General features: G+C 43.2%; 1 long non-coding RNA gene across 2 annotated transcripts; it reads right to left on the reverse strand.

Annotated features, from left to right (window-relative positions):
- Nucleotides 1-287: 287 nt before the first annotated feature.
- LOC102557016 (uncharacterized) lies at nt 288-16,906 on the reverse strand. Of its 2 annotated transcripts, XR_015649448.1 has the most exons (4): nt 16,563-16,745; nt 2,716-2,809; nt 1,992-2,047; nt 288-448 (listed from the first exon to the last, which is right to left on the reverse strand). It is a non-coding gene; the product is annotated as an uncharacterized LOC102557016 (long non-coding RNA). The 2 variants fall into 2 exon arrangements; XR_015649449.1 differs by lacking the exon at nt 1,992-2,047 and having other exon boundaries at nt 16,563-16,906.
- Nucleotides 16,907-21,179: the final 4,273 nt, after the last annotated feature.

Raw genomic sequence — 21,179 nt, forward strand, 5'->3', positions numbered from 1 at the left:
CAAAAGGTTCCACTTCACAGAGTGGATAGCACAGGATAGGTTCCATGTTCCCATTCCAGATCTTTTCCTCTGCAGTCTCCCCCAGGGTCTTTTCTATTCATCTCTTCCTTGGAGTACACTTAGACCCATGCTTTAAATTCCATACCTACTATGGCTATTTTCCACCTATTAGTCTGCTAGTCATATCTTCATTCATTTATTAAATAAAAAACAGACATAAAGAGTTCCTTGCACACTGGGGAAGGAATCTTGTGGTGTATCCCAGAGAAGACCACTCAGACACAGTGTCAAGCCAATAGGAAGTCTTTATTAGCCCGTCAGCAACTACCCCGGATGTTCAGGGCCCAAATGCAGTCCTGAGCCTTTCTCACGGTGAGCTTTTAAGCACAAAAGTCACATCCCAGGTTGTCACATCTCAGTCAGCATAAACAGTTAGCCAGAAACGTAACTATGGGAGCCAAAAAAGCAAGTTATTGCATTTAGAGACTTTCCCAGAACTATGGACTTCGATGGATTAGGTCTAGGTCTTGTTCTAGTGTTTTAGCAGGTTTTGCTGCTTATGTGCTAGGTTCTAAGGTCTGGATGATACGTAAGTCACAGTGTCAGCTGTGCTAAGGTCTAGAAGCCTATAACATTTCCCACCAGATCTATAGGCATGAGTCAAATCATGGACTCATCTAAAGGCAAGAGGTTATATTATCTCATTAGCACTAGTAGTTGTACAGAATTTCTTCTTGGTTTTACATAGCTAAGTAGATAGTTGGAGCAAAAGAATCAGTAACCCAGCCATGACCACAAGTAGAGTAGTTAACTAGAGAGATTAGGAAGGAGAACAAAGATTTGTACCAGTTGTTAGATTCTTGATCTCTCTCTCTCTCTCTCTCTCTCTCTCTCTCTCTCTCTCTCTCTCTCTCTCTCTCTCTCTCTTTCTCGTTGTTTTTTCTTAACATGGCTAAACTTTTTTTTTTTAAAAAGGCCCTGGGTTCAGTCCTCAACTCAAAAAAAAAAAAAAAAAGACAAAATACATTACAAGATAATTTAAAAATAAAATTAACCCTGACTGACATAGAAGCAACAAGTTTTTCCTGACGCTGTACAAAGACTTCTTTCTCCCACAGAGGAGAATCCTCTTCAATCTGAAGAGCCACCTCGGCTAAGAGATCTAACTGCGCTTCCAGATGGGAAGCACGGTTTTCTAAGGGCCCCAGTCTGTGTCTACTAGAACACTGAGCTCACTAAAGTTTTTATTCCCCCACAGTGAAGTCTTCACTTTAAGTTCCAACTGCAGCACAACACCCCTAAACCTGCCCCCACCAATGGGGACAGAAAATGGAAGTGCTTGCAGCTCACACGGCAGCCCAGAATCTCAGTTCCGGTTGCCCCTGCTCTCTCCTTCATTATAGATGATGTAACATGCTCAAAGCCACAAAGGATCGGGTCCTCCTCCGGTGTACACAATTTTAGGATTATGAAAAGATCAGTGAGCTCCCCAAATCATATGGTATTCACCTGGCTTCTGGCAGCTTTGGGGACGGTCAACTAGGCAGATAGATCAGAACTCCCTTCCCTTCGCTAGTGGGTCTACAGCCCCAGGGGCGTGCTCCTCCTCAAGCAAACTATCTCCCAGAAGCCTCTGAATGTTTTACAGAAACCTACCTGGAAGGTGAGTTGGGTCACGATTGGCTTCAAGCTCCCCAGTTTCTATCTTTCTTTTTTTTCTTCTTCTTCTTTTTTCTTTTTTTCGGAGCTGGGGACCGAACCCAGGGCCTTGCGCTTGCTAGGCAAGCACTCTACCACTGAGCTAAATCCCCAACCCCTAGTTTCTATCTTTCTTAAATTTTATGCTCAAGGTCCTGGCTTATGGGGGTTTGGGGGCCTTTCCTATGGTGAAACAAAAAAGGCTAAATGGAGCAACCATAATTATAGAGCCCATGTCAGTTTTTCCCATGTCAGGGGATTAGAGGTGCTGATGACAACCCACTTGTCCTTACCTTTTGTAGTCTCTTTGTGTTGCTATTACACAGGATGACACTGACAACCTTCATGGCTGTAGGGGTAAGGACCACAAAGTGTGGGCCATGGTGCCTCTAGGCTCTGGGTTAGGGTCCTCTTTAACCATACAAGGTGGCTAGGCTGGAACTTGTGGGCAGGCTCAGACACAGGCCAGGGCATGGCCTCTCAAACCATCTGACGAATAGAGCTCTGGAACTGCTGCAGTAAGGACTTGAGGAGGGGGATTGGGGATTTAGCTCAGCGGTAGAGCGCTTGCCTAGCAAGCGCAAGGTCCTGGGTTCGGTCCCCAGCTCCAAAAAAAAAAAAAAAAAAAAAAAAAAAAAAGGACTCCAAGAGGGATACACCTGGCTCTTATGAGGATAAAAATTAGAAGGATGACCCAATTTTGCTAGCCTCAAGGACATATTTATTTTACCTGTCTTGAGCTTTGTGGCCTCTAGGCACAATGTAGTTTCTAATCAACATTTAGGATCTTTGTCAGGTTTAGGGAAACTTTAGCCGTGAAGCACAGGCCATTGTCAGACCTCATAAGAATCAACCCAAATCTAGGATTTTAAAAAAAAATCTGGACTATCAGAGCCTGAGTAACTCAGCAGTACTAGTTGCCTCCAGGTGGGGAACCTGGTGGAGTTTGGTTATCATTTGTCTTCCAATAATGACAGAGAGTAAGGGTCTCTTGTCCAGCAAGAACCACCCACTTGCCTCCTGTTTGGCACCTCCTCTTTTTGACAGCTTGGGTTCTTTGTGTATATGTTGGGCTCTGGCGCAGTTCAGGTTCAGGCAGGGTAACCGGGATCTGGAAAGGAAAGGCCCCATTGGTTCTAAGGCTTCTTTCTAGGTGGCCAAGCCTGTTGTCCTGTTCCCTTGGGCCTCTGAGGACTTCCTGTTTGATGCCTTTGCAACAGGCAATGGTTTCCTCTCTTGGCAGCCATAAGGGATACAATGGACAGGTGCTATGGCAAATGCACACTTCCATGTACACAGTGATGTCTTTGTCCTTCCCTCAGCAAAGTGCCTCAGTTAACCCCAGAAGTTCAACCCTTTGTGCTGAAGTCCCTTGGCTGAAGGACTGGGCCCACACCATCCTGTCCAAGCTGACAACTGTGGCCCCAGCATACCTAATGTGTACAAAGCCACTCTCCTACAGACCCTCTTCAAATCTGACAGACTGGACCATTTCAGTCACTTTCAGGAATTTTGGAGGCCAGAGGCTCTTGGCTCACCAGTCCCAGAGAGGAGTGGATGGTGTGGTAGCCACAGCAACAAGGGGAACAGCAAGAAGGGCTGGAGCCAGAGAGGCCCAGCCAAGACAGCATCTGGACCTGGACCAAATAAACCTTCATGGGGTCAGTACCAGGGGACCTTACCTGCATCCACTACAGCATCATGAACTCATACCCTGCCATGCTCCCATCTGGTCAGTGGAATCTGCTGACCCTAACTTGGCTGCTATCTTGGGAAAGCTCTACTAGGCTATCGTCTGGCAGAAGGTTGGTTAAACTGATGGCTAAATTTTTACAGAATTGGATATGGGGCTGGTCCAGAAGTATCTGATAAAGCATTATTTGGTGATTGTATGTCCACCCCTGGGGTCCACTGGAGAGAGGCATGTACAGATTAGGAACAGTTCCTCGCCCTTCTTTGTTAGATTTTCCACTGCTGTGATGAAATACTATGACCAAAGCAACTTGGGAGGAAAGGATTTATTTGGTTTACACTTCCATATCGCTGTTCATCATGGAAGGAAGTCAGGACAGGAACACAAACAGAGCAGGAACCTGGAAGCAGGAACCATAGGGGCCATAAACAGGTGCTGCTTACTGACTTGCTCAGCCTAGTTTTTTGTTGTTTTTTTTTTTTTTTTTTATAGAACCCAGTCCAGGCACTTGGCTGAGCCTTTCTCTATTGATCACTGATTAAGAAAATGCCTTATAGGCTTGTCTACAGCCCAGTCTTATGGAGGTATTTTCTTAACAGTTTTCCTTCAATGACTTCAGCCTGTGCAAATTGATATAAAACTTGCCAACACACTGTCTAAAGTCAGTTTGTTCAACTCAGCCCTGTAATATATTAAAAAGGCTTTTCCCACAAAGAAAGCACTCTTCAAGAATCAGACATTTTATAATGATCAGTCTTAGTTTGTCGTCCACAAATTTAAATTAATTAGTATTATTTTATTACTAATACAGCAGCTTGCAATAGCCCAGGCTGGCCTCAGATTCAAGGGGATACTTTTGCTTCAGTTTCCTGAGTACTGGGATTATGGGTATGAGCCATCATGTCCAACTTAATTAGTTAAAGAAATAATTAAGCCAAGAGAGTAGGCCTGGAGTTGACGCCAGGGCAAAGTGCTTGCAACCCTGGCATTCTAAGGACAGTATTATAGAGTAGACATGGAGTTTGGGGGTCAGCACAGAAGCAGAAGGAAGAGATGGGGAGATGTCAAGACTTCATAAAGAAGGGCTGGAGAGATGGCTCAGCGGTTAAGAGCACCCGACTGCTCTTCCAGAGGTTATGAGTTCAATTCCCAGCAACCACATGGTGGCTCACAACCATCTGTAAAGAGATCCGATGCCCTCTTCTGGTGTATCTGAAGACAGCTACAGTGTGTACTTATATATAATAAAAATAAATAAATCTTTAAAAAAAAAAAAGACTTCATAAAGAAGCACAGTGACACCAGTATTTGAAAGTGACTCTGAGTTCCAGGCAGATGGGACGTGGGCTGTAGTCTCTTCAGAGGACTGAAATAGTGCGTGAGACTTCATAGGAACAACTGATTCACACAAGAACTACTAAAACTTTGGCCCCAAGAAGATGTCTCCCAAAGACCCCTTTGGGTCCTTCACTGTTTATCGCACAGGCAGGTAGCTCAGGTAGGAGAAGATGAACACCCAGTTATGTGTGCGTTAGATTCTAGATCCTGCAGTCATACACTCTAAGTATATTTGGTCAGTGATAAGTAAGAAGAGGAGGAAAGTGACCAGTCCTGGGTCACATGATCCAAGTTTCACAGTATCCATGACCTGGAGAAACACAGTATTCTAACGGTCAGCAAAGGGGACATCAGGGCCACTTCTGCCCCTGGCCATGGTGATCCCAAGTCTAAAGAGAAGGTACTAGCCAAGACCACCAGCCACATGGCTGAATGTGCTTCCCTAGGTGTTGCCTTTCCTTGCTGTGTCCCAGCCTGATATCGACACCTGTGGCTCTTCCAGACTCCTAAGCCCACCTGGCTGTGTTTCCTTGGCTTCATGTTCCAGGACAAGCTGCTGGCTCCTGCTGCATGCTGACTCAGAGGGATATCTCTTCCGGGGACCTGAGCCACAGGCAGGGAGCTAGCCAGGCAAGTAGTGTGCAAGTCACCACCACACACAGCCTGAACCTTGAGTTCCTAAAAAGGAAGCTAGGCCACCTGAGCCTCGCAGAGATGATGCCCAAGACACTTTGACCCTGCTGCTGCCACTGTGTACCAGGGAAGACCGTGTGCATGGAGTGAACTTTGTGAACCTCAGCTGTGTGAGTTAAATCTAGCCTACAGCTGTTGTGGCTCAATCCAGAAATAGTCCACAGTAATAACGATAATGGCAGAGGTGGTAAAGAGACTGTGGGCAGGGCACATGACTGCTGTCCCTCAGAATAAAATGTGTGACTCAGAGCTCACCAGCAGAAAGCACAGAAAACAGAATGCTAGACTGGAAATGGAACCACAGCACTGAGGAAAGTTATTAGACCAAAGGGTCTAGCTTCGTTTCTGTTGCTGAGATAAAATGTTCTGACAAAAGGTAACTTACAAGAGAAAGGATTTATTTTGACTCACAGTTCTGGGGTATAGTCCATTATGGAAGAGAACCCAATGTGGCAGGACATTAAAGCAGATGGTTCTATCACTCCCATAGTCAAGAGCTGAGAGATAACTAAGCAGGGAAAAGCACTTGCTAACAGGTCGGACGATCCTAATTCCACCCCAGGACCCCACATGGTAGGAGAGAACCTATTCCTATTAAGTTCTCTGACTTCCACACAAGCCCCCAGACCCACAAAACAAACATATAAATCTAAAAAATAATTTTTAAAAAGAGCAGGGAGAAATGATTGCATCCCTGCAGAAGGTACAGCTAGTTTCCTCTGTACTTACACAGACCAAGCACCCCAAGCCAAGATATGGTGCCGCCTACACTCAAAATAGGTCTTCTCAGATCAACTGAGGAATCAAGACAGACCGAACTGAGCCACAATCCCTCATTAAGACGCTCTTCTCCAGGGGCTTCATCTTGCTTCAAGTCCACAAAAGTAACAACCATCATGACCATCAAGAAATGGATTAGTCAAAGATTAAAACAGAGGCAGAAGGAACACCCATTCAGAGCCTGCCTCCCATGTGGCCCATACATATACAGCCATCCACTTAGACAAGATGGATGAAGCAAAGAAGTGCAGGCTGACAGGAACTGGATGTAGATCTCTCCTGAGAGACACAGCCAGAATACAGCAAACACAGAGGCGAATGCCAGCAGCAAACCACTGAACTGAGAACGGGATCCCCGTTGAAGGAATCAGAGAAAGAACTGGAAGAGCTTGAAGGGACTCGAGACCCCATATGTACAACAATGCCAAGCAACCAGAGCTTCCAGGGACTAAGCCACTACCTAAAGACTATACATGGACTGACCCTGGGCTCCAACCTCATAGGTAGCAATGAATATCCTAGTAAGAGCACCAGTGGAAGGGGAAGCCCTGGGTCCTGCTAAGACTGAACCCCCAGTGAACGTGATTGTTGGGGGGAGGGTGGGGAGGGGAACACCCATAACGAAGGGGAGGGGGAGGGACTAGGGGGATGTTGGCCTGGAAACCGGGAAAGGGAATAACACTCGAAATGTAAATAAGAAATACTCAAGTTAATTAAAAAAAAAATTAAAAAAAAAAAGAAAAAGAAATGGCTTAGTCAAAAGGGCACAAACTTCTCTTGCAGAGTCTGTTCCCAGCACCTTTGTTCAGAAGTTGTCGACTGCCTATGGCTAAGTTCCAGGTAATCCAACACTCTTCTGGCATGCTTGGGCACATAAAAACATAACTAAAAAAAAAAAAAACAAAAAAGCAAAAATAGGGCTAATGGGATGGCTCAGTGGGCAAAACAGCTGTCTACAGGGAGCTTAAGAAATGGCTCAGTGGTTAAGAACTCCGACTGTTCTTCCAGAGGTCCTGAGTTCAATTCCCAGCAACCACATGGTGGCTCACAGCCATCTGTAATGAAATCTGATGCCCTCTTCTGATGTCTGAAGATAGCTACAGTGTACTCATATGAATAATATAAATAATCTTTAAAAAAAAAACCCAGCTGCCTACAAGCTTGACAACCTGAGTCTGATGGCCAGGACACACCTGATGCCCAAGACATACATGGTTCGAGAGAGGACCAGCTCCTACACGCTGTCTGCTGATCTCCACACGTGTGTTGTGTCACACTCACCCTTCATCAAAGAAATAAAAATATGAGCAAAAAAACCCTAAAATAACAAAAATAAATCTTTAAAAAATCCTAACTATCATAACCAATAAGTGTGGAAAACTTGTTACTAGAGAATATGAGCGATATTTATATTAACACAGACTGAGTTAAGATGCCAAGGTAGAAAAATAGGAGAAAAATGAATTTCCTTGTAGAAGCCGAGATGAGATAACATGACTCCCTGCAAACTATACCCAGTGCTGCCTGAGTGGGTGCAAGGGGCTCTCAAGCCAAAAGTGCTTCTTAGAGGTCGGGGGCTACTCTCCAGATGGGCAGGAAGACCCTGTGAGAGAACAGGCCAAGTGCTTAGAAACTGCAGTTTATGTCATATTTACCAAAACAAAACAAAATCATACTCTGATATTAAAAAAAGTCTGGTCTGGTAGTGGTAGTGGTGCACACCTTTAATCCTGGCAGAGGCAGAGGCAGAGGCAGAGGCAGAGGCAGAGGCAGAGGCAGAGGCAGAGGCAGAGGCAGAGGCAGAGGCAGAGGCAGAGGCAGAGGCAGAGGCAGAGGCAGAGGCAGAGAGGCAGAGGCAGAGGCAGAGACAGAGAGGCAGAGGCAGAGGCAGAGGCAGAGGCAGAGGCAGAGGCAGAGGCAGAGAGGCAGAGAGGCAGAGGCAGAGAGGCAGAGGCAGAGAGGCAGAGGCAGAGGCAGAGGCAGAGAGGCAGAGGCAGAGGCAGAGAAAGAGGCAGAGGCAGAGGCAGAGAGGAAGAGAGGCAGAGGCAGAGGCAGAGGCAGAGGCAGAGGCAGAGAGGCAGAGAGGCAGAGGCAGAGGCAGAGGCAGAGGCAGAGGCAGAGGCAGAGAGGCAGAGAGGCAGAGGCAGAGGCAGAGGCAGAGGCAGAGAGAGGCAGAGGCAGAGGCAGAGGCAGAGGCAGAGGCAGAGGCAGAGGCAGAGGCAGAGAGGCAGAGAGGCAGAGGCAGAGGCAGAGGCAGAGGCAGGGGCAGGAGCAGGGGCAGGGGCAGGGGCAGGGGCAGGGGCAGGGGCAGGGGCAGGGGCAGGGGCAGAGGCAGAGGCAGAGGCAGAGGCAGGCAGATCTCTGAGCGCCTGAGTTAAGTTCTTAGCACCCACTTAGTGGGACACAACCATACAACCATTTATGACTCCAGTTCCAGGGGGTCTGATGCCCTCTTCTGACTTCTGTGGGCAACAGGCACACATGTGGTACAAACGCATTTAGGCAAAAGCGCTCATACACATAGAATAGATAAATCTAATTTCATTTTTAAAGACTTCCACCCCATTACATTACTACTTAACTATAGAAATGAGTCTAAACTGCTTCTCTAAGCAGTAAGGCTTACATGAATTTAAATTGTTCAGTTGGTGAAAAGAAAAACCGAACAGATGTAATCAAGGCTCCAAGTCTACACATTTACATGAAAAGAGGAACAAAAACTACAAGAGTGAAAATGGGAACCTTGCAAGAAAACCACCCTGTTTCTTTAGTAGGTAAATTTCAAGTGAGTGAATGACTTGGGGGTTGGGAGGTAGGGGAATGACTTGGGGGGAGCTTCAGATCTGAACAAACTGTTACAAACACTTATGTCAAGGGAATTTTAACAGATGGGACATTAAATACTAAGGAATTATAGTTAGTTTTGGAGGTGTGTTTATGATACTGTGATGTTATTATAAAAACATAGTCATGATCTTTTGAAGCACTAAAATGCTTACACGATAAAATCGTAGGCATTCTGAGATTTGTTTCAAAATAATCTGGTTGGGGATGTAGTGGATAATGACCCAAGGTTAGCTATGAGTAGTCAATGACTTGTGAGAGGTACCTGGGGGGGGGTTGCTGTGCTGGTCTATGTCATTTGTATGTATCTTATATGTTTCACATAAAAGACAGAGGTAAGCACATAAGGATTTAGAGAAATTCAGAGGAAAAGTTGCTTGTGCTTAGTGATGATCTAAATCAAGTACACTGGCAGTTTAAAGACAGATGAGATAGTATCGCTCATTCTTAAGTGTCTCAGTTTAGGCCAGATATGGCCTATCTAATGAAGGTCATATACTGGCTATGTAAGTGGAATAGTTGCTCTCTGAGATGCATCTTCTGTTAATTCTGGCCAAGGGCCAGCTGTATTCTTCAGGCTGATTAATCGACAATAGCCACAATGATTGTAAATATTTTATAAAATTTGGTTGATTTTTTTGGAATCTTGTAAAGTTTGAACTTTTAAATATGGAATTCTAAACTTATGAACTTCCATACTAAAATTTAAAAATAAGTGACAAAGACCCATGATACAATGCCTATAAAATAGAATTCATCTAGGATTAGGGCACTCTGTGCATTTAGGTGGTCTTTTACCTGTACATTTACATCTGTATTGATGCGTCCATACACCTGTGAGCACTCTTTACAGTTTTGAATATCTTTTTTTCAGAGCTGAGGACCGAACCCAGGACCTTGTGCTTGCTAGGCAAGCGCTCTACCACTGAGCTAAATCCCCAGCCCCGGTTTTGAATATTTTTATTCCTCTTGTGCCTTAATATTCTGTCACGTTGCATTAAGGCCCTCAGAGCCTCTACCCCGAATGGCTGGCTGCACAATAGTCCGTGTAGTGAATATTAGTTACTCCACCATTTCTATGTTACTCTATTATTCAGAGTTCTCTAAGGGAACAGAACTGATAAAAAGAATGAATATATATATTAGTAAACATACTCTTACATTTACGAACTGTTCTAAAATTTAAAGACAAATGATACATGGATTATAAGATTGAAAATTTATCCAACATTTGTTCAGTCGATCGGGCCTGTGTGTGTGTGAGTGTGTGTGTGTGTGTGTGTGTGTGTGTGTGTGTAATCAGTTGTTGTTCTACATATCTTGGTAGTCCTAATCTGGTAGTTTTAACCTAGTCCCTGAGGATTCCAGGAGAGCTTCTGGTTTTCAGTCAACATTGGAATCAGGAAGAAGTAGGTCCTAACTCTAGTGAAGAAATGCCTGAGGATTGGCGGAGTTGACAGTGGGAGCAAGGGCAACCCTGGGAAAAGCCAAAGCTTTTGTCTTGAGCGGCCTTTCATGTGCACTGGCACCAGAAGGTATCGGCCGGATTTACGGTAGGTGTTCCCACCCCAAATGATCCAACCAAGAAAACCTCTCACGGGTGTGCCCGGGTGCTTGGGTTTTAGTTGATTTTAAATGCAGTTAGCAACCCAAGATCAGTGTACCCCTTGACACACAAATCACATATCCTTCTGTTACGCTTAATTTCCAAAAGAAAACAATAGTCAGGTCATAATTCTACCTAATATGATATAACTATCACAAACACAACTGAAAATGCATTAAGCATTTTGGAGAAAGGTGGTGATGCCCCTTGAGTAACACTTAAGTCTCTTGGTGACTCATAAGTTACATATGATAATTACCTTTGATACCATCTCAACTTATGTTACACTACATGATAAAGGAAGGAACAGAGGAACGAAAACACACATGTGCTCTGTGTACCAATGCACAGACACATCCATAACAGAACAAAACAGGAGCATCGTGTCTACAGCTTTGCTCTTCCCATGCTTTCCGCAACCACTGCTCAGAACCAGATCCAAGTCTCTTTCCAGATCACATGGGTTCCTTGAGAGTCTCTGTAAACAGAGCGTTCTTACTGAGAAGTTTTACAAAGAAAGTACAATTTCCAGGGAATGTTATACTAAGTCTAAAACGTTTGAGCGCCCCCCTCTGGAATCCAGGTGCGAAACGCGACGCAAGTCCTGCGTAGGCTTCGCTATGCTGGGAGAACACTTTAGATTACGAAAGCTTCGCTCCCAAGGGCAGAGACAGGCTGGTGGACATGCCACGTGGAGCTGCCCATGCTTGGGCTCTGTAGATGCATGTTCCTAATATTCTAAATGAGGTGAAAATTTGGTAAGACTACCACAGAGCATCGTTGTCCTTATCTTCTAGGCTTTACAACTGAATCTCAACCATCTAGTCTAAAAAGTGGGTACGAGACAATAGGAGGAGAATTGAGAAGGTAGAGAAAAGTCGGATCTGTCTATTGCCTTTGAAATAATAAAAATAAGTCACCAGGCATGATGATACATGTCTTTAATGCCAGAACTTGGGAAGCAGAGGCAGGAAGATCTCTCAGAACTTGAAATTGGCATATATAGACAGTTCTAGGTCAGTAGGGGCTCTACACATAGGGAGACCCATTTTAAAAAGAACACAGCTCCAGTGTTCTGATCTTTGTCTTTTTGTGTTCGTGTCAGTTCCCTTTCTCCTCCTCCTCCTGTCTTTTCTCTCCCCTCCAGATCAAACACACACATTCAGTATAGTTATGACTAGTCTGAGTTTATCTTCTTCTGTCCTTTGCATTTTAATAAGTACAGGAATTGAGATTATAAGTAGCCACAAAATGTCCTTTTGCCAAATTCAGAAAGAACAATATTCACTACTGGGCTCAAGTTCTATTTCCTGCCTACAGCAGAAACTAAACTCAATCCTAGGGAAATGCTTGCCGCTAAGTTGGGCCACCAGAGGTAAATCCACAGTGCCACCTGGTGGCCTCCAGGAGAGTGACACAGAGCCTGCCATTCATCCTTTGACAGCTTTCAGCCACCTTTGTAGCTTGTCTCAAAGCAGGGTCAGGTCATGGGTCTGCTTGAGGTCACAATGGAGCCCCCAGTTCAAAACAGTGGTGTTTGCCAGACACCCAGCCTTACGGACATCAGCCCACACTCCACGTCAAGTTCTAAATACTTCCCTGTTACGGAAGAAAAATTTTCTAAATATGATTCACAAGGTCTAGGGAGCCACCCAAGAGCAAATAGCAGTCCTGATAGGAAAGCATTTGTCTCTAAGTACCCGCATGTTTAAAAGCAAGAAAACAAAGAAAACTCAAATAACTTAATGATGCACCTTAAAGCCTTAGGAAAGTCAGAACAAACCAAACCCCAATAGGAGATGAGGAGAAATACTTAAGGGCAGAAATTCATGAAATAGAAACAGTGAATACAAAAAAGAATCAGTGAAATGAAGGTATTTCTTTCAAAAGACTGACAAACCCTTACCTAAATGAACTAAAAGAGAAGACCTAACCTTGGAAGACATTGCAATAGATTTCACCAAGATACAGAAAATCGTTAAGAACATACCTTCTAGTTTTAGTTGTGAGCCTAGCCTTTAACAGCTGAGCCATCTCTCCAGCCCAGGAACATACCTTATGAACCTATATTCCACTAAAATTTAAAAATCTAAAAGAAACAAATGAAATCGGTAGTCATATGACCTATCAAAATCAAATCAAGATTAAAAAAAAAAAACCAACTTAAATAGTCCTATATAGAGCAGCAAGACTGGCACAGTCATAAAAACCTCCCAAGTGAAGAAAAACCCCAGGTTCAGATGCATTTACTACACAGTTCTATCTATCCTTCACAGAAGAACTCAGACTAATATATTGCAAAACACCCTATAAAGTAGAAAAGGAAGGGAAACTTCCAAATCTTTTTTTTGGGGGGGGGTTCATGCTGATACCAAAATCAGGCTGAGACAACATTAAGAAAATTATAGACTGATCTCTCTGATCAACACAGATGCAAAAGTTCTCAATGGAATACTAGCAAACTAATTCAAGATCATATCAAAAAATACCATTCACTGCCATCAAATTGACTTCATTAAAGAGAAGATTCAACATGTAAGTGGACTCAAGGATACAGGCTAAATAGATTCAGGAAAGATCTTTGACTAAATCCAGTATCTCTTCATGAAATATTTGCTAGATGGATACAGGGGACATAATACACAACATAATAAAATCAACACACAACAAACCCACGAACAATGTTATTCTAAAGGTAGAAAAAGTTGAAGCATTTTTACTAAAATGAAAAACTTTCTCCATTCCTATTCAACATAGTGCTTGAAGTCTTAGAGCAGTAAGACAAGAGAAAAAAATAGGTATAAATAGGAAAGAAGTGAAAATATTCCTGTTTGCAGATGAAATGCTTTTAATATAAAAGATACTATCCACTCCAATAGAAAAACCCCTAGAACTTTCAAAGTGTTAGGTTACAAAATTAGCATGTGAAAAAGCAGAAGCTCTTACACACCAATGCCAAGCATGCTGAGAAGTCAATAACCTCATTCACAACAAACACACACTCACACATGCATTCACTCATTCATACTACCTTGGTTGGAATAAATTTAACCAAGTGTCTTAGGCTCTTATTGCTATGAGCAGACACCAAGACCAAGGCAACTCTTTTAAGGACAACATTTAATTGGGGCTGCCTTAATGCCTTAGTGGACAGAGGTTCAGTCCAGTATCATCGAGGGGAGAACGTGGCAGCATCCAGTCAGGCATGGTGCAGGAGGTGCTGAGAGAGTTCATCTGAAGGCTGCTAGCAGAATACTGACTTACAGGTTGCTAGGACTAGGATATTAGAGCCCACACCCAGTGACACACCTACTCCAACAAGGCACACTTTTTAATAGTACCACTTACTTGCCCAAGCATATTGGAACCATCACACCAAGTAAACAAAAAAACTTTCTACAAGAAAACCTTTAAATAAGGACACTGAAGAAAGAAACTAAGGAAGAAATGAGGAGATGGAAAGATGTTCTATGTGTATGTATTAGAATTTAATATTGTCCAAATGGCCATCTTACAAACAGCAACAGATGTTTGCTGGCTAGTCTTTATGTCAACGTGACACAGAAACTAGGGTTATCTGAAAGGAGGGAAACTTAGCTGAGGAAATGCTTCCATAAGATCCTGCTGTAAGACATTTATTTTCTTCTATTTTTAAAAAAAAAAAAACTTTTTTATTTATGTATGTGAGTACACTTACCTGTCTTCATGCACACCAGAAGAGGGCATCAGATCCTATACAAATGGTTGTGAGCCACCATGTGGTTGCTGGGAATTGAACTCAGGACCTCTGGAAGAATAGTCAGTGCTCTTAACCGCTGAGCCACCTCCCTAGCCCAGGCATTTTCTTAACTGGTGATTGATGTAGGAAAGCCCAACTCCTTGTGGGTGGTTCCATCCCTGGGTCAGTGGTCCTGGCTTCTATAAGAAAGCAGGCTAAACAAGTCTTTTTTTTTTTTTCCGGAGCTGAGGACCGAACCCAGGGCCTTGTGCTTGCTAGGCAAGCGCTCTACCACTAAGCAAGTCTTGAGAAGCAAGTCAGCACCAGCTCCTGCCTTTAGAACCTTGCCCTGTTTCAGTTCCTGTCCTGACTTCCTTCAATAGAGAACAGTTCTGTAGGAGTACAAACCAAATCAACTCTTTCCTCCCCAACTTCCTTTTTGGTCATGGTGTTTCAAGACAGTAATAAAAACTCTAACCTAGGGGTTGGGGATTTAGCTCAGTGTTAGAGCGATTGCTTAGGAAGCGCAAGGCCCTGGGTTCGGTCTCCAGCTCCGAAAAAAAGAACCAAAAAAAAAAAAAAAAAAAAAAAAAAAAAAAAAAAAAAAACTCTAACCTAAACTTAAAACACAGATGCAGTACAATTTCAGTGAAAATTCTAGAACCATTATTCAGAGATGAAGAGAACAACAACAAAATTCTTAAAACGAATCTGGAAGCACAAAAGATTTCCAAAACAACCCTGAACAGAAAGAACACTGTCAATGGCATCACTGTACCTGACTTCAAGTTATGCCATAGTAATAAAAACAGCATGATACAGGCTCAAAACCAGACATCTAGATGAATAGAATAGATCTAAGTCTATGCATCTTCAGCCACCTGGTTTCAACAATGTTGCCAAAAATATACATTAGAGAAAAGACAGCAGGTGCTGCTGGGAAAAGTATATAGAATGAAACGATTCTCTCTCATTCTGCACAAAAATTAACACCTCAACACAGAACCTGAAACATTTAGAGGAGAAAGTAGGGACTCTGGAGCTAGAGCAATGACTGCTCTCCCTGAAGCTCTGTGTTCGATTCCCAGTATCCAGAAAGTGTCTCCCAATCTGTTCTAGAGGGCCTGATGCCTTCTGGCTTCCATGGTGCACAGACATACATGCAGGCAAAATACCCATAAACATAAAATAAAGATAAACTTTTTTTTTGGTTCTTTTTTTCGGAGCTGGGGACCGAACCCAGGGCCTTGTGCTTCCTAGGCAAGCGCTCTACCGCTGAGCTAAATCCCCAACCCCAAGATAAACATTTTTAAAGAGTACATGTCACCACATAGGCATAGATAAGAACTTTATGAATAGGATTGCAGTTGCATGGGAAATTAACAATTAACAAATGAGAGCTTGAGAAAAATAAAGTTTCTGTACAATAAAGAAAAGTCAACCAAGAGAAGAGCAGCTCACAGAATAGAAGAAAATCTCTGACTGCTATGTGTTTGATAGAATATATATTGTCTAGAATATACAAAGAACTATGACAACAACAAAAACACACCAAGAAAACAATGGGTAAAAATGCTGACCATGGGGCTGGGGATTTAGCTCAGTGGTAGAGCGCTTACCTAGGAAGCGCAAGGCCCTGGGTTCGGTCCCCAGCTCCGAAAAAAAGAACCAAAAAAAAAAAAAAAAAAAAAAATGCTGACCACTGTATGTGGCAGACTTTCCCTAGGGAGGGGCAACATACTCACCCTCCAGAGGGAGCCCAGAATAGACTGATGTATGGACCCTACCAAAGTCCAACTTGGTGCACCAATGAGTTTTATTGAGGATATATACAACATGAGTGAGGAGTGACAGGAGGAGAAATGACCCAAAGATGGCTGCATAACCAAAGCCCACTCCAGTGCAGATGACAGCTCACAAAAGCTGGAAACTTGGATCACACGTTAGAGCCTGCAGGCAGCTCAACAGGTTGGAGTGTCCTATCTGGGTGCCTTGGTTGGTCTAAACCTCTTCCAGGAACATCTGCTGGTTTCTGCTTCCAGGTAACTGGTCTAGTCTCAAAGCCTTTGTAGCTTGGTTTGTCTGAGAGTAACTCTCAACGGTCTGTATTCTTTAATCCTGGAGGGAGGATTCTCATCAGGGACTCCCTTCAGGTAGTTTAAATTGTTTACCTTCTGTCTCAAAGCACTTACCTGTAGGGTGGAATGTTTCAATGTTGTGGTTTACCTTGGAGTTCTCTCTGAATTTGTAAAATAAAGGCAAGAGCGTGAGATTTGGGCAGAGGGAGGAGTTGGGAGCGAGAGGGGAGGATAGCAAAACTCAGGAGAGGTTCCTGAGAGGGGGATTAGAATCAGAGAATAGGGTTAGAGAAGACAGTTGGCGACAGTTGAGCCAGTAGAACCTGAGCAGGGAGGGAAAGCATTGAACAGTTGATATAGTTGGGAGAGTTAGTAATGAAAAAAGTGGGAAAGGGACTGTTTAAACACACGTTGGGGAACTGAGAGAGGAGGAGACAGGAGATGGAGAGAGGGGAGAAGCCATGGCAGGTGATGTTAAGATTCTGTTCTGTGTATTTATAGGTTGTTATTAATGTTCTCAAGGGATGGATGGTACCAAGCATTGTATGTTTAAGTGGGCAATTATATCTTACCAATTGGGTCAAAGGTTATTGTGTTGTGTGTTTTGTGAGGGTTTGAGTGTAGGAAAGTGTGCGGCTGGGATGTGTTTCCACCAAGATATCTAGCAGATATCTTGGGGCACTGTGGTGCAGGACCTAGCGGGTAAAAGACCAACATTACCGTTTTATTTTTATAATATTACAACAACATTTCAATACGGAAATTGCTACACAACACTACCCAAGTTCCGTCCCCAGGGTCCATATAGTAGGAGAATTGATATATTGTCCTCTGACCGCAACATTTGCACTATGGCTTGTGAGAATGTGAGAGAGAGAGAGAGAGAGAGAGAGAGAGAGAGAGAGAGAGAGAGTGTGTGTGTGTGTGTGTGTGTGTGTGTGTATACACAAACCCATTAATTTTAAAAATAACCCATTTTTTGTTTACTTTTATTTATGTGTACAGATGTTTTGCCCACGTATACCACATGCCTTCCTGTTGTCCACATTTCCTAAAAGAAGGTGGTAGATCCCCTGGGTCTGGAGTTAGAGATAGTCAAGAGTTGTCATGCGGGTGCTGAGAACTAAACTTTGGTCTTCTGAAAAAGCAGACAAGTGTTAACTATTGTTAAGTGTTCTTAACATCTCTCCAAGCCCCATATCCTAACTCTAAAACGTTGGTTATGGAACTGTTTTAGTTTCATTCTGTAGCTTTTATAAACACCATGACCAAAAGCTTGGAGGAAAGGATTTATTTGGCTTGTACTTCCAGGTCATCATCTCTTGGAAGAAGGTAGGGCAGGAACTCAAGGAAGGAGCCTGAAGGTAGGAATCATGGAGGGGTGCTGCTTACTATGTTCTATGCCATGTTCTGGGACTTGTAATCAGCTATTTCCCATATTGCTCAGGCCTACATACCAAGGGATACTGCTGCACGTAGTAAGCTGGGCCCTCACACTCAGTCTCTTACAGACATGGCCACAGCCCAGTCTGATCAAGGCAATTCTTCAGTAGTGATTCCCTCTTCCCAGATGACAGTCAGGACGCCTCACTCCTTGCCAACTTAGCACTGCAAACAAACCACTGTAAGCCATAACCTTTTACTTCTTGTTCGCCACCATTTTCTCATGTTAACATAATGTAAAATACAATTTTAAAAAAGCTGTCTTTAAAATGTTCAACTGTGATGCTTCAGCAGGTAAGAGCATTTCTAGAGGAACTGAGTTCAATCCCTAGCAACCATGTCAGATGTAACTCCAGATTCAGGGATATCAGATGACAGATACAGATGTTTTATAGATCCTCCGCTCTCCAAGATGCACACGCACACACACACACATACACCCTCTCCCTCTTAAAAATAAAACTAAAGTTTAAATATTCCAGTGCTTTAAAAGTACAATGAGTCAGGCTGGAGAGATGCTCAGCAGATGAGAGCACTGGCTACTCTTCAGAGGTCCTGAGTTTAATTCTCAGCAACCACATGGTGGCTCACAGCTATCTGTAGTGGGATCCGATGCCCTCTTCCAGTAAGCCAGTGACAATGTACTCATATACATTAAATAAACAACTCTTTTAAAAGCACAAGGTTTCTTTTAAAATCTAGTCTTGCTGGGCATGGTGACACATGCCTTTAATCTCAACACTCAAGAGGCAGAGGCAGTGGCAGTCGGATCTCTGTGAGTTTGAGTGTGAGTTTGTGGTCTACATAGTGAATTACAGGTCAACTGAGGCTTCATAGAGAGATCTTATCTCAAAAATTAATTAATTAATTAATTCATTCATAAACAAACCCAAAGACCCTTAAATATGGGCTCCTGTGGAAAGACAAATGATTTTCTTATTCCAAAAGGGAAGAAACAAGACATAAACAAACACACTTAAGCAAAACCAAAGTCTAGCTGTGTAGAACGTCCAACATCTGGTCCTCTTACACTATAGTCTGTGCTCTAATGGGCTCTCCAACTCTGCTATCCCCAGCATGCACAGGCCAGATTCAATCCACACTTGCCACTGTTCTTAGCAGATGCCTTAGCTTCTCCAATATCCCAGGTTTTCTGCTGTAAGTCATGTTTTGCTCTTGGGCCTCTGCAGGCACCCCAACCCTGCCACTGGGTGCCAGGCCTCATCTTCTTTTTATGATCCCTTCAATCAAGAGCTTTCCTGCCTTTAAAACCAGTAGCGGGTGGGTGACTCTTACACACTGCCAAATTCAGCTAACAGGTTGACATACAGATTTGACCCCATTAGACCAGTTTCTGTGTTTATCCCTAGTAAGTACTTTCCAGATTTTATTTCAATGATAACAATCTATTAATCACAGCTGATATTTTAGCCCCAGATGACCAGAATCCGTGTCCTGGTTATGGATGTTGTTATCTTGTTAATCATAGCTGATTCTTCAGCTCTAAAAAGCAACCACAGATTCTTAATCCAAATGGCCTGATAGTCTTTCTTCCTTCGAAGGCGCCACAATCCAGGTCTCCATAGACTCCATATTTTTTACAGCACTATCTTCCAACCTCCCACAGAACAATCCATTAAGTTCTGAGCACTCAATGGTTTTCCCAGCTCAAAGTCCCAAACACTTCCCCACTCCTTTTACAAATCAACACAGGTTCACTGAAACAACAACCCCACTCCTGGTACCAGTTTCTGTTCTACTTCACGATTACCAAAAGCATCACAGGAGAGCAAAGAGCCCTTTGGCTTACACTCCAAGGTTATAATGCCTCACCGAGGGAAGTTCAGGTGGCCACTCCGGGCAGGAAACTGGGATGAGAATCCTGGAAAAATCCCAGTTACTGTCTTGCTCACTGGCGCATGCTCAGCTAGCTTTCTTCTCCTTTCTTTGCTGCAAGCACGTTTCAAAACTATTTTTTTAAACTGTGTATGCATGTATGTCTGTGTGCCATGTGTGTGCAGATCCCCATGGAAGCCAGAAGAGTGTTGGATCCATTGGAACTGGAGTTATAGACTATTGTAAGTCACCTAATGCAGGTTCTGGAAATCAAATGTTAGTCCTCTAGAAACACTCTTAACTAGTCAAGACATTTCTCCAGCCCAAACTAGCTTTCTTATACAGAGCAAGCCCCACCTGCCTACGGACAGTGCTGCCCACTGGCTAGGTCCTCCTCTACCATCAATCAAGATTTCTTACAGCTCTGGCCATCCAGACACATCTGGTTGCAGACATCTGTGATAATGGTTTCTTCTTCCCGTGTTACTCCAGGTTGTCAATTTGACAATAATAAAAGAACAAACAAAACCAACCAGGACAGGAACAACGAGCAGAGTTTCTCAAAAGAAATATAAATAGCTAGTAAACACTTTAAAAACGATTTAGTATCCTTAGCTTCCAGATTAAAACCACTTTGAGATTCCACCTCCCACCAGTCAGAATGAACATCAAGAATATAAAAGGGCAGTGGTGGCTCAGGCCTCTAACCCCAGCACTCAGGAGGCAGAGGCAAGCAGATCTGAGTGTGAGGTTCAGTCTACTGAACAAAGTTCCAAGACAGTCAGAGGCTGTTACACAGAGGAATCCTGTCTCGAAAACCCAAACAAATGATCAAGAATACAAATGACAAGTACTGACATTGATTTGGGTAAAGGGGACCCTTCCACATTATGTTGGTGTGAGTGTAAACTAGTACGGCCACTATGAAGTCAGAATGGAAATTTATTAAAAAAAAAAAAAAAAAGCAAAAAAGCCAAAAACATCCTTTTTATAGGACCCAGCTATACCATTCCTAAAGAAATTTATATCCCAGTAGAGATACTTGCATGTCCACATTTATCCACAATTTTTGAGGAAATGATGTCAGGCAGATGTTCACCAATTGAAATTGATGATGAAAATATAGGACATGTACAAAGTAGAATTTTATTCAACTGTAAATAAAAATTAAATTGTGAAATTTGCAGGGCTTAAACATGGATAGGGACATAGTGACAAAGTAGTAGAAGGCTTGATTAAAACGGAGGGTATGGGGCTGGAGAGATGGCTCAGTGGTTAAGGGCACTGACTGCTCTTCCAGAGGTCCTGAGTTCAATTCCCAGCAACCACATGGTGGCTCACAACCATCTGTAATGGGATCTGATGCCCTCTTCTAGTGGGTTTGAGAACAGATACAGTGTACTCACATACATAAGATAAATACATCTTTATAAAACAAAACAAAACAACTGA

This window comes from Rattus norvegicus, chromosome 1 (assembly GCF_021556685.1).
Source record: "Rattus norvegicus strain SHRSP/BbbUtx chromosome 1, alternate assembly SHRSP_T2T, whole genome shotgun sequence".
Lineage (NCBI taxonomy): Eukaryota > Metazoa > Chordata > Mammalia > Rodentia > Muridae > Rattus > Rattus norvegicus.